This window comes from Terrapene carolina, unplaced genomic scaffold (assembly GCF_002925995.2).
Source record: "Terrapene carolina triunguis isolate 2854851 unplaced genomic scaffold, T_m_triunguis-2.0 Scaffold139, whole genome shotgun sequence".
Lineage (NCBI taxonomy): Eukaryota > Metazoa > Chordata > Testudines > Emydidae > Terrapene > Terrapene triunguis.
The window spans coordinates 4,576,291-4,589,069 of record NW_020664490.1 but is presented as its reverse complement, the minus strand read 5'-3'; the positions used below and the strand labels follow the sequence as shown (position 1 = coordinate 4,589,069).

At 40.7% G+C, this 12,779-nt stretch overlaps 1 protein-coding gene across 1 annotated transcript in view; it reads left to right on the top strand.

Annotated features, from left to right (window-relative positions):
• Nucleotides 1-12,779, top strand: part of LOC112123494 (ligand of Numb protein X 2-like) — an 85,729-nt gene that overhangs the window by 21,173 nt on the left and 51,777 nt on the right. Inside the window, exons 2-3 of the mRNA XM_026653513.2 lie at nucleotides 10,770-10,861; nucleotides 12,359-12,373. The gene's annotated coding sequence lies outside the window, so the exon portion shown is untranslated. The remainder of the gene's footprint in view (nucleotides 1-10,769; nucleotides 10,862-12,358; nucleotides 12,374-12,779) is intronic.

The window sequence follows — 12,779 nt, the reverse complement described above, 5'->3', positions numbered from 1 at the left end:
GCCGGGGATGAGGGGTTTGGGGTGCAGGAGGGAGCTCCAGTTTTGGGGGGGGCTCAGGGCTGGGGCAGGAGCTTGGGGTACAGGAGGGAGTATGGGCTCTGGGCTTGGGGTGCAAGCTCTGGGGTGGGGCTGGGGATGAGGGCTTTTGGGTGCAGGAGGGGTCTCTGGCTTGGGGGGGGTGTCTCGGGGCAGGGGGTTGGGGCTTACCTCGGGTGGCTCCCGGTCAGCAGTGCTGTGGGGCTAAGGCAGGCTGCCTGCCTCTCCTGACACCACCTTGTGCGTGCCTCAGAAGCAGCCAGCAGGTCCGACACTAGTAGGTGGGGGGGGGGGGCGAGACAGGAGGCTTTGCGCCTGGGGCCCCCACGCCTCGGAGCGGGACCTGCTGGCCGCTTTCAGAGTGCAGTGCAGTGCCAGGACACGTAGGGACTAGCCTGCCTTAGCACTGCAGTACTGCCAACCGGACCTTTGATGGAGCCACCAGGGTCCCTTTTTGACCGGGTGTTCCTGTCGAAAACCGGACACCTGGTCATCCTACCTACCTACCTACTGATCTGAATATTTTATTAGATTTGCTAATGATAGAATCAAAAGGTGCATGAGAGAGAGAGAATATAAGTGCCATGTGATTAGTTTTGTGACTGTGCAGCCAGTGTGGTTGAAAAATCTTATTTTATGTGGTAACAAATGGCTGTTTGGTACATGGTGCAGGCTTTCTGTCAATAGGCTCAGACAGAAGATATATCCAAGATTGCGTTGCCTGTATGATTTAAATTGTTTTGCAGCAACCATTTTCTGTTTGTATTTAGCAGCTATGAAGGTGGCTGTTGTTTTGTCATCCTCATAAAGTAAGGATGAATACCTTCGGAATTTGCCTAGAAGTTTGTTTGGGAGAAGCCCAAGTTCATGAAAATCTTTGAAGGGTATAGACAGGATATTGATTGTTGTTCGCCAGAAGGTAACAAATATTAATTTGAACTGGTGTGTAGAAGAATTACTTCACATATTTAAGCTACTAGCAATGATACTTGTTTCTGTACAGTGGAATTCACATTGAATTGCTGAAGCTGTTGAAGTGTGGAAGAAGCTTGAAAAACTTTTGTGATCAGTCTTTAATACAGTCTAATTTTCTATGCACAACAGAATTATGATTGTTTATAAACAAGCCTCAGCGTTTTACTGCTCTGGATCTTGAGGTTTTTAGTAATATTAAATTTGTGGAGAATTATTTAAAATAGACCAAATATTGCCTAGTTTTTCTTTTGATAAGTGAAGTTATTTTCTTCTTTTTAAAAACAAAATTATAAGAAACTAATTGAGTTCATGTGCCACAAGGATAATTGATTTTCAAACAAAATTCACTTGTTATACTGGAAAGATGAAGAATGTCATGTACATATGAAAGATAGCTGGCATTAACTGAATAGACAGAGTGATCATGTACCACACTATGTTCATTATTGCTATTTGGCAGGTTGCTTAAAGAGTAACAGAAGGTTACATAAAAGTAGAAGATGGAGGAAATGGAAGAGACAGGGAGAGACCAAGACTAAAAGAGTAAAGTGGACAAGTACTGGAGTGATGTAGTTTATATAGCCTTGGTAGATGATATTCATAGACTGAGATGTCTTGTAGAAACACCCAGCAGAAAAGGAATTAGCGTGACCAGATGAGATGAAGAAAATATCGGGACACCGGGGGGGGGGAAAAAAAAAAAAAAAAACCCGAGTGCTGCCGGCGTAGCAAAATATTGGGACAAATTGCATCCCGACCAGAGATCGGTCGGGGCGCAGGACAAACAGCTAAAAATCGGGACGGTCCCGATTTTATTGGGACGGTCCTGATTTTATCGGGATGTCTGGTCACCCTAAAAGGAATTCACCCAGGCCATTTTTCTAGTGAGGCTAATCTCCATGATCAGTGATTAAGACCTCCTGTGTCCGTTCGCTTAGGCAGAGTTTCTTGGTGTTCCCAATGGCATAAGAGAACATTCATTTCTAACAGGGTCCTCCTCCCCCCCCCCCCCCCCCAAAAAAAAGACTTTCAATTGAAGTTAGGCACTGTCTTTGAAAATCTTCCTTAATGGGATCTGACTGGTGCAATTGTGAGACATATTCACCCAGAACTGTCCCCAGCTCATCAATGGCATCTTTTAATAATGCTCATTGCAGAAATACCCAGTACAGTGAAATCTATATGCCATGTGTTTTGGCTTTTGCAACAGGTGCCTGCTTAGTACAGTATGATGACAACGGTCATTCAGGTAACTCAAAATGTAATTGTTATTGGGGAATTGTCCACAAAACAGGCGGTGCTTTTAGGGGGTCATGCAAGGATAAGTTCTCAACATAACACATTTCAGTATTTATCAGTGCCGTGGAAGAAAATATAAAATCATTGCTGATAAAGTTTTTTGCAGAAGTCCACAAAGTTTGATGGGATGATAAATAACGGGGACAAGTCACTAACACAGAACAATCTGAATAATTTGGTAAGCTGCATGCAGTTAAACAGCATGTGTTTTAATATGGGCAAATGGAAGGGTGTACATTAGGAGCAAAGAATGTAGGCCATAGTTACAGGATGTATCCTGGAAATCAGGGACTCTGTAAAGTACTTAGGGGTCATTATAAGTAATCAACTGAACATGAGCTTCCAGTGCAATTCTGTGGCAAAAAGGCAGGGCCGGCTCCAGGTTTTTTGCCACCTCAAGCAAAAAAAAAAAAAAAAAAAAAGGGGGGGGCGTCCCCCAAAAAAAAAAAAAAAAAAAAAGTCGGAGTGCCACCCCAAAGAGCCGGAATGCCGCTCCTTGAAAAGTGCTGCCCCAAGCTCCTGCTTGGAATGCTGGTGCCTAGAGCCGGCCATGCAAAAAGGTCTAACACTCTCCTTGGATATAGAAGCAGGGGAATATTGAAGAAGAGTAGGGAGGTGGTATTACCTCAGTATATGACACTGGTGAGACAACTACTGGAATGCAGTGTCCAGTTCTGGTGTTAATGCTTTAAAAAGTTGTTGGGGAAAGCTAGAGGAGGTTCAGAAAAGAGCTACAAAAATAATTTGTGGTCTGGAAAACCTGCCTTACAATTACAGACTTAAAGAGCTCTATCTCTTCCTTTCCTTTTTCCAGAGAGACAGAGACTTGATCGGTCAGTAAGTACCTACACAGGGAGAAGATATCTGATACCAAACTTACTTAAACTACCAGACATAGGCATAAGATCCAGTGGCTGGAAGTTTAAGATCAAATTGGAAACAAGATCCAACTTTTAACAGTCAGGGTAATTTTACCCTTGGAAGAGTTTACATCCAGAGCAAGTAGTACATTCAGCATCTCTTTATCTACATAGTCTTTAAATTTATATTCAGTGCCTTTCTGAAAGAGATTTAGCCACAAATTACTGGGCTCAGTAATATTCCCTTACATTCTTACAAGAATAATTTCCTCCACTTACAGGAATTACTTTGGTTTGTGTTATGTAGAAGTTCAGTTAGTGGTCTCATCTCGCCTTAAAATGCATGGATCTGTGCAATCCTCCATTAGGCATTCGTAGCCAATGTACTTTAAATTCTTGTAAGTTTACCAAATAAACCATATTTACCAAATAAACCATAACATTTCACAATGGAGGGCAGGGGGAATTCACAATTTTAAAAAAATGATTACCTGTCTTGTTGTCTTAGTAGGTTTATTGCAATGCAGTTACTACAGCTGGGTAAGTGCAGGACTCTGGATAACTTCCCATAACACAGTGAGTTAATATGAAAGAAAAATGACACAAGGACTGAGATTCTGTTAACTTTTGGTATCAGTAAACATGAATAGCAGATGCCTGTAAGTGAAGATTTCACTATTAGATCAGGAATTGTTACGTATAAAACACTACACACTAATTAATTATTTTAAGTAGAGACCTAGTTTACAGTGACACTGCTGGAAACAGTAGTTAATGTTACCATTTGTGTTTGGGAATGGCTGACACACAGTGGATGGGCAGAGAGCTAATTATATGTAAAATTGTTTATATCATCCTAGGGCGGCTGATAGAAGAGGACAGGTGAGACCAGAGATCCCTAGGCATTGATTTAGAAAGTGGCAGCAGATGTCCTGGCATAGCAGTGTTACTACAGTGACAAGCCACAGAGGCTTATCTTGGTATCTGTGTGTCTGTAAGGAAATGCTTTTAGTCTAGTCAACAACTTTTCAGTGGAGACTGTTGTGCCTGAAGATCCCATTCAGTTTTAAATTATGCATGCCCCATAGCAGGTATAAATGAATGTTTTGTATTAGGCTGTTAGAGAAGGAGATGGATGGCTTATAAATTGAGATGTTATTCTGTTTCATGTTCAGCCAAATTGACTTTGATAGCTGAGAGTAGGAGCACAAAGTTATTTGAGTTTTGTGAATGCAAGAAGGAATATCAATGGAAGGTTCAGTTTTTACGTCAGAAAAATCCGAAGGTAGAAAAAGGAGGGAGTGCCTTGCATGTATTTTACTTTGTTTTCTTAGCTTGTTAAAGGCTGATTCTTTTCAGTTTTCATAAAGATTGCAGAAGTTCAAAGGAAGCTTTTCCCATATAAAGAAAAAGGTTGAGGAATTGTAAAATGGGTTAAGTATTTCTATTTAAGATCCTACAAAGTAGCTTATATGGGATGCGTATGGTGTTCTGGAAAGGGGAAGTAGTAAAAATCAGTTACGTTCTTCTGTACATTAGTGCTCCCTGTTCTGGGTCCATCTTTTTTTTTCTTTCTCTCTCCTTCCCTTTAAACCCTCCAGTGGGGCTGAGTAGCCTACAGAAATTACTGCAGTGCTACGTCATGGAGTCACCTCTGTGTACACCCCTATCAAAGGGCAGAAAAGAGCAGAAGAAAGAAAGCCCTAGCTGTTTTCCGCCTCCCTTCATTTATAGCAGAGGGAGCTTTCCTGTTTCACCCTTGTTACCTCAAGGGAGCTTGCACTCCCAGTTGCTTTGGAGAAGATAAGCTCTTTGGGGAAGAGCCCATGTGTGTATGATCTTATATATAAGATGCACCGTTGTATGTAAGACCATTATCTCTAATTGAAGGACAAGGTCTCCTTAACACCTTCCATGTCCCTTCTATTATCTTGTGGGAGTGCAGGGATGACACACTCAGCCCAACAAGCCCTTTTATTTAACTTTGTTGGCTCCAGAGCTATCAGCCAGGGAAATACTACCGTGCAGCTCCTTTTTACTAGCCAAGAAGGAACTAGCAACCTTGGTTATGACACCTCTCCAATGTCATTCCTATGAGCCTATGTCAAGCTGCAAGGAAAAAGAGGAGCCACTTTTGTGTTGCTTTAATCATTACATGACAGGTGTTGAGAGAGAAGTACCCCCTCAGCATAGAGACCAGACTGTGCCACTGAGTGGCCCCAAAAGTCTGCAGAAGCAACCCCAAGAGTCTGAATTTGAGACCTTTAGAACCAGAGCATATTTTCTACTGTTTGGTATTTCTTAATAAAGTGAACTAAAAAATCAGAAATAAGCATGTATCTTTAAAGGAAATAGTAAATGTCATCTTTAGATGTCTATTGCATTTATTACCCATAGTTTTTCTATGTACAGCACAGTGTTTATTACAATAACTGTGACATATTAAACTGGAAAAGAGGGGACTATTGAAATCCAAGAATAAAATATTGAGCGTTATAAAAATAGTGGCTGATGATGTAGGAGGTAATAGTTTGTAGTTAATAGCTGTGCTATTACACAATATATCTAGTGTTAAAAATACAAAACAGACTTCTGTGAGAGAGACTGAGTCCCTTTTTAAGCAACAAAAGCAGAGTAATTTTCGAGTGAAAGGCTGACTTTCCATGCTGAATTCTTCCATTGTGACTAGATGTTGTAACACAAATGATACATAAGATCAAACTGCCCTGAGATATTTTCATCACCTACGCACAGTTGTGGGAAAATTTTAATATCACTTTTGTGTTTAATCTCCTGTTTTAATAGTAGGGGTGTTTTTAATAAAAAAGTGTGCAGGGAAGGGAAACAGACATTAAATGTTCTTAGACCATTATTTTGTCAGGCCAGGTATAATTGGGTCCTTGATGGGCTGGATGGCCTAGTGGTTAATGCATTCAGCCTTCGGAGCTGTAGTAAGGGAGCCCAGGCCTGCCCCCTCCAATGGACTGTGGCCCAGTGCCATAAGAGGGTCAGCAGTGTTTGGCCTCCAAAGGGGCCCTCTGAGCTACCCTCCCTAGTCACTTCCTACTGCTGCTTTCCTTCTTCAGCTTCTGGTCTCAGATAAGGGAAAAAAAGAAAACGAAAAAGAAACCAAACCGTGAGCCCTAACTGGGCTCAGCATACAGTCCTGTCCCTTCAGGAAGGCTTCTCCAGCCCCTATGTCAGGAGCCTTCACGCTAGGTCTGCACACCTCCTCAGACTCCCCTTTCTGTGCTGGGTTGCTCCATTTTCAACCCTGTCTCCAGTTGCAGCATGTTCAGGGGTGAAAGTAACTTACAGGACTTACCGGTACTGCTGGAGTCTTGAGGGGGGCGTGGCCTCATCCGGAAGAGGCGTGGCCTCAACCAGAAGAGGTGGGGCCTCTCAAGATTTAAAGGCCCCGGGGCTGTGGCTGGGAGCCCAGGGCCTTTAAATCAACCTTGGGCTCCCAGCGGCAGAGGTGTCTGGGAGCCCCCGGGGCTCAGGGGCAAATTAAAGGGCCCGGGGCTCCGGCCGCCGCGGAGCTCCGGGCCCTTTAAATCCCCCCCGCAGCTCCAGCAGCTGGAGCTGCGGGGGGCGGGGGGGGATTTAAAGGGCTCGGGGCTCCCCGCAGCCGTTCCGGGCCTTTTGAATCCCCGCCCGAGCCCGGCTGCCGGGCTGGGGCTGGGATTTAAAGAGCCCGGAGCTCCTGCCGCTGCGGGGAGCCCAGAGCCCTTTAAATCCCCGCCGCAGAAGCCGGTGCGGTCCGGCACGGTGTACTGGCTCTTGCTGGTACTCCGTACCGGACCGTACCAGCTTACTTTCACCTCTGAGCATGTTCTGCAGGGGGGAGGGGCTACCTGGGCCCAGTAGTGTCCTTTAACCCTTTCCCGCCCAGTGTGGAGTTTGTGCACTCCATCACACCAGGCTTTACATAATATTGTTAACACACTAGGACAGCATGTACTACGGTATAGTGGCTCAGAAATATGCTGTCAGTGATTTACAGCTAATATGCATGAGGTATTATGGTGCTGTTCTTGCTATCTGTGATACATACATGCTCTTGATGTGTCTTTAAAATGCTGCACATTACATATCATGATGCTATTTCATTACATGTTCATAAGAACTTGTAGGCCAAGTTTCTGCTTGAAGCTAATTTTAGCATCTGATTTATTATTTTTTGAAAAAGACATTCAATACAGATCCTTTAACCATTGGCAGGTGCCACTCTAGTATTTATTTGAACTCTAGCTATTGAGGCTGATCTAGCATCATACAGCATTATGAGATGAGATGTGTTTACTCGCTTTAAATAAATCAAAGCCTATGTTACACTCCAGTAGTTACAGAGGGGGCTGGTCCTATTTTAATTACCCACTGGTGTATTCACTTATACCAGCATGCTGACAACCTTTTCCCTTGAAGTTCACTGTCGTCATGTGATATCCTCTTTCTCCATTGGGAACAACAATGTATGTTCTTCTTTTCCTTCGTATTGTGCAGGTATGTTTATACTTCTGTCAAAATCCTTAAATGAAAGGGTAAAAATATGTGACTAAAAAAGATTAAGGAACGGTACTGGCATGCTTTATGTTTGCAGGTTTTGCAATACATTCTCTCTGCTGTCTGCCTTTCTGTCTGCAGAGGATTTGTAAGAAATCCTACCTGGGTGTTTCCTATGGTCTGTTCTGCATTTTTGAAGAAATTGTGCTTCAGAGGTTGGACTTAGATTATCTAATTGTATGTTAGAACCAGTGATGTGCATGACAAACAAGAATTACAGGAAATATTTTCAAATGCTGCATGTTTCAAATATTCAGACAAGATGTAAAATCTACACAAATCTACTCTGTCTCAAATTAGCTGTTTTATGCCCTTTAATTTCATTTTTTAAAAATATGTATTTTTGAAGATGCCTTCCTAAATTATTAGGTTCTGCATGTTGTATTTTACAGGTTAATCTTGCTGGACAGTCTGGTCAGTACTCTGAATTTAGATGATAAGAACACGAGACCTTTTTGGTAATTTTCACAAGATATATTTTTAAGATCAGAGAATTCTAGCCACTCTGATTTGAAAAATCCAAGTTTCTTAAAAAAAAAAAATTGTGTGTGTGTGTATATACACACACACACACACACACACACACACACACACACACACAAATATAAATATAAAAATATTTAGGAAGCCAAAAAGAGATTTCTAGCACCTTTGTAGTCAGGAAAAAGTGGGGGACATGGGGAGGGAAGGAAGGTAATATGCAATAGGAAACTATATGCTTATAATAAGCCATAAGTGGAGGTTAACATACATTCTGGACCAAAATAAAACATCAACTTTCTCCTTTGTCAAGGCTACTTGTTTTATTTATAAATCCATGTGATTTGTATTGGGAGTTGGGTAGGGAATTAAGTCTTTAAACATGAGATCGCTTTGGTCTCCTAGGATACATACAGTAATAGTTGTACAGTTATCCATGAGGTTTCACGGTAGTCACCATAGAAATATTGTTAAACTTTAATTTAGTAATTTGAGCTACTTTATGAAGAAAGGTTTTGATTTCATTTGCTTTCTGTCCATTGCAAAATAAGTACAAAAATTTGATGTGAAGAATCTCCTCCTAAAAACGTCACTCAAAATACTGCACTACTAAATTAAAAAGAAAAGTAAATCAAGACATTTTGAAACAAAACTGCATTCCTCTATTATTTAGTTTTCTTTTTTTCTAATTCTGTTCATCTTACAGAACTTCCTGCTAGTAAAAATTATGAGCTAGGAGATAATGAATGGGTATTTTGAAGCAGTCATATTTGATATTTTCAAATGGAGGTCCTTGTAGAAGATAATACTGTTACTCCTTTTGATGCAAACAGCCAAAATTTGGAGTTTTGTCACAAAATTTTTGTGGGTTGTTTCTGTTAAGCCGAGAAATTGATGATGGAGTCAGATATTTCTTTGATGCAATCCTGTTTTATTTACAAATAAAATAAAGTACTGTTTTCCTGGACAAAATAGAAATCAAACAGGATACAGTTTCTTTGCTCCCAGTTCCAAGCTTTTGTCCAGATCGCACTCTTCTCCAAAGCTCTCTTAGCTTTTTCTCAGGGACGTGCTGCAAGTGCTCCTCTGGGGCTTCCTTACTTCCTTCTCTGTCTCATTCTGAGGTGTTTCTGGTGCTTCTGTCTCACACACACAGACACACACCTGTGATCCAATCAATCCCTTGCCCCTGCGTTTATCAGACCAGTGGGAAACCCCTTTGCCCACATGTCCCTGCAACTGCCCAGGCTTGCATGCAGTCTAGTCCTTGTTCGGTGGTTTTCCATTGTTTTAACTATCACTAAATTAAAGAGCATTTTGGAATGGAAGAAACTGTAGAAAAATAAAATGGCAAAGAGTGTGTCTGGGAGTTTTAAAATTAGCATTATTTGTTTATTAAACTTAATGTGATGCAACAATAATCAGATTAATAATTAATGTGGGACAATACTTTATAGTGAAATCACATTTATTGTCTCCAAAAGATAGCCCAAGTGAAATGTATTTGAGCCATTATGTTAGTTCTCTATCCTGTTTCCTTTTCCATACAAAACTCCCATTTGAAGTCCAGGAGTCTCAACACAGAACAACTATGAGATCAAGCCTCGAACTGTAACAATCTCACAGATCATGTCATACTCAAATTAAAAATGAAAAAATACTGATTCTATTAATTGGTCTACATGAGAAAGTTGCACTTGTTTAACTGAGATCATTTTTTAAAAAAAAAGCTTTAGTGAAACTAATGCAAAATCGTGTATAGACAATTATATTTAATTAATGCTTTATTTCCTTTTATCTTAAGTCAGAAAGGAATTAACTTAAGCTAAACTGAGATGAAATTCTTCAAAACAAGTATCTACATAGGATTTTGCAATGGTTTAAAATTACGCCCTTTACTTAAACTGGTCTGTGTAGACAGCCCACAAGTCTGTGTATTTCCAATGTTTTCAGTTTTGAAGCTCGGAAATGGAAGTGGCTTGGCTAGAAGTGGCTTTTTAGTACAGTACACTATTCTTCTGTTGTAGAGTATTTCTAGTCTGTAAACAAGACCCAAGATCATTCAACTAAAGTACTTTTCAGGATCCCTGGATTTTTTTCCTAACCACAGGTGGAATAAGTTCTCTTCACGACTGCCTTAGTTGAGTAGTCACTAGAGAGATGGCTGGTTCTCGCACTTTTTTTTTTTTTAATGTCTTCTAATACACTACAACGGAGAGTAAGGTATTCTAGCACAAAGTGTGCTTAGTTATGTTACTGATTAAATGAAATTGTGTATGCTTGATGGACAATGATGGTTTTTATGTCTCTAGTTCTTAGATTGTTAATTTTAAAGTGCAATGTTAATTTTTGGTTTCCAGAGCTACTAAAATTCAGGGGTTTTTGTTTTTTACTTTTAAAAGTGTGACAATCCTTTAAGAACATTTTCAAAAAGGTTAGTGTTGTTTCTGCTGAACCTTAACTCTGGGTTAACAAAGTTCTGCCTGCAAATTTAATTATTATAAAGCTGATGACTGACAGCCCATGAGACTGAAGTTCTCTGTCTCTCCACAGAACAGGAACAGTTTGGGCAGCAGCAGTGCAGATTTCCTCATACTGCCTGCCAACATGCCTCAGATCTGACCAGGAAGGGGCCACCTAGAAGGGTGAGAATTGAAAATAGTTAATTTTCCATAATCAGTTACTATGTGGCTTTTCTGATGAGACTGCCAGCAAGGCTGTTGTTTGTGGGTGAATTGTGAGGAAAGGCTCCCCTTGTCCTTTGGGAACTGGAGTGAGACTCATATCACACAAGGTACTGAGTTTCTGTGAGATGGTGGCAACCCTGACTCACTACCAGATCTGGATTTTTGAATAAGTAATCTACCGGTGAAAAGCTCCATTCCCATTTCTAATCTGCACTGCATTCACACTGAGATCTTGATAGACATGCAAAATATTACTTTATGTAGGTATCTTATTTGTTACAAAAAGATTTTGGAACATTTAGCTTGGGATGGGGAGAAAGTTCTATAGACTTTAGAAAGAGATGAGTTAGAATTTTATCTTTATGCCAACCTGCCCTGTCAAGAAATGTTTAAATTTCCAACCCTGTATATCTTATGTGCACATAGGCAGGTTATTTCCAATGCTAGTGTCATTTCTTAAAGAACTGCTTTCAGAAGTGTTGCATCCTGTAGTACCATGCTTCAAGACCATAACCACGAGTACCCAAAGTAGGTCTGGAAGTTGTGACATAGCCCTTAGGAGCTGGGCAAATAGCATAGGGGGAGTATAGTCCAAAGCATCCTTGTTAGAATCTGCAGTGCCAAATTTAAGCATGCCTAGAAGACCATAGGAGGAAAGGGCTGACTGCTTCCCCATGTTGTTGACTGTTTTCATCCATTCTCCCTCTGTCATTGGAACATTGACCAAGAATTTCAAATATGCATGCATGAAGTTACGCTTTTTAAATAAGTGGTCTGATTTTTCAAGTGCTGAGGAGCCAGCAGTTCCCAGTGAAGTAAATGGGAGCTGCAGGGTCCTCAGCACTTTTGAAAATCAAGCCATTTATTTAGGAGCTTAAACATGGTTTCAGGCTCCTAACCTTAGGCATCCATTTTTTAACATTTTGGCTTCTGTCTGTTTTGGCTGACATTCAATGTAAATGTTATCATAGCATGATACATCCCTCGTTTGCTAACTCTGCAGCTGTAATCCAAATGAGAGCCCCTTGATTTTTCCCAGTTTGATTTTTTTCCATATTTAGTAGTGGGATGAAGTATTTGTCCATATCTGTTGCGTGCATGAACCAGGGTGGGTGAGGTAATATTTTTTTTATTGGACCAACTTCTGTTGGTGGCTTTTGAGCTACACAGAGCCCTTCTTCAAGTTTGGAGAAGAACTCTATGTAGCTCAAAAGCTTGTCTCTCTCACCAACCGAAGTTGGTCCAATAAAAAATATTACCTCACCCACCTGAACTCTCTAATATCCCAAGACCAACATGGCTACAACAACACCACTTTTCTGAACCAGTAATTAGTTGAAATTATTTTAGTGTTCTGCATTAGTACCTGTTACTCATTTTTGTAATTCTACCTTTCACTTTTTTCTTTGGTTTTCCTAAAACTTGTTACGGCTTCTGCACATCTGTATCTCCCAGATGCTTTGCATTTTTGTAAGTATGAAATGAAGTCTGACTACTATTTAATTACAAAGTAGCAATTTTCACTTTCATGCTCATGTTCTATTGTTTCTTTACGTTTTAAAAAAAAAAAAAAAAAAAGGCTAGACTTCCAAGAAAAATGAGCAGAGATGTTGCTGGCATGTAGGACTGATTATTCTTTCCTTCTGTGTCCAGTGTTTTGAAAATTGGGCTTTCATTCCATGTGATCTAGTGGAAACAATTTGCTTAACATCTGGCCCCAGACTGCCATGCAAGTTTAAGAGTAAACCTAGAATGTGTATCAGAATCTGTTCTGTTAAGTTGCTGTGTTATGGTAACCCTGTACATCTTTGCTCACAGTTACACTTGAACCCTCTACTGCAGTGGTTTTCAAACTGCAGGTCACAACCCAGTACTG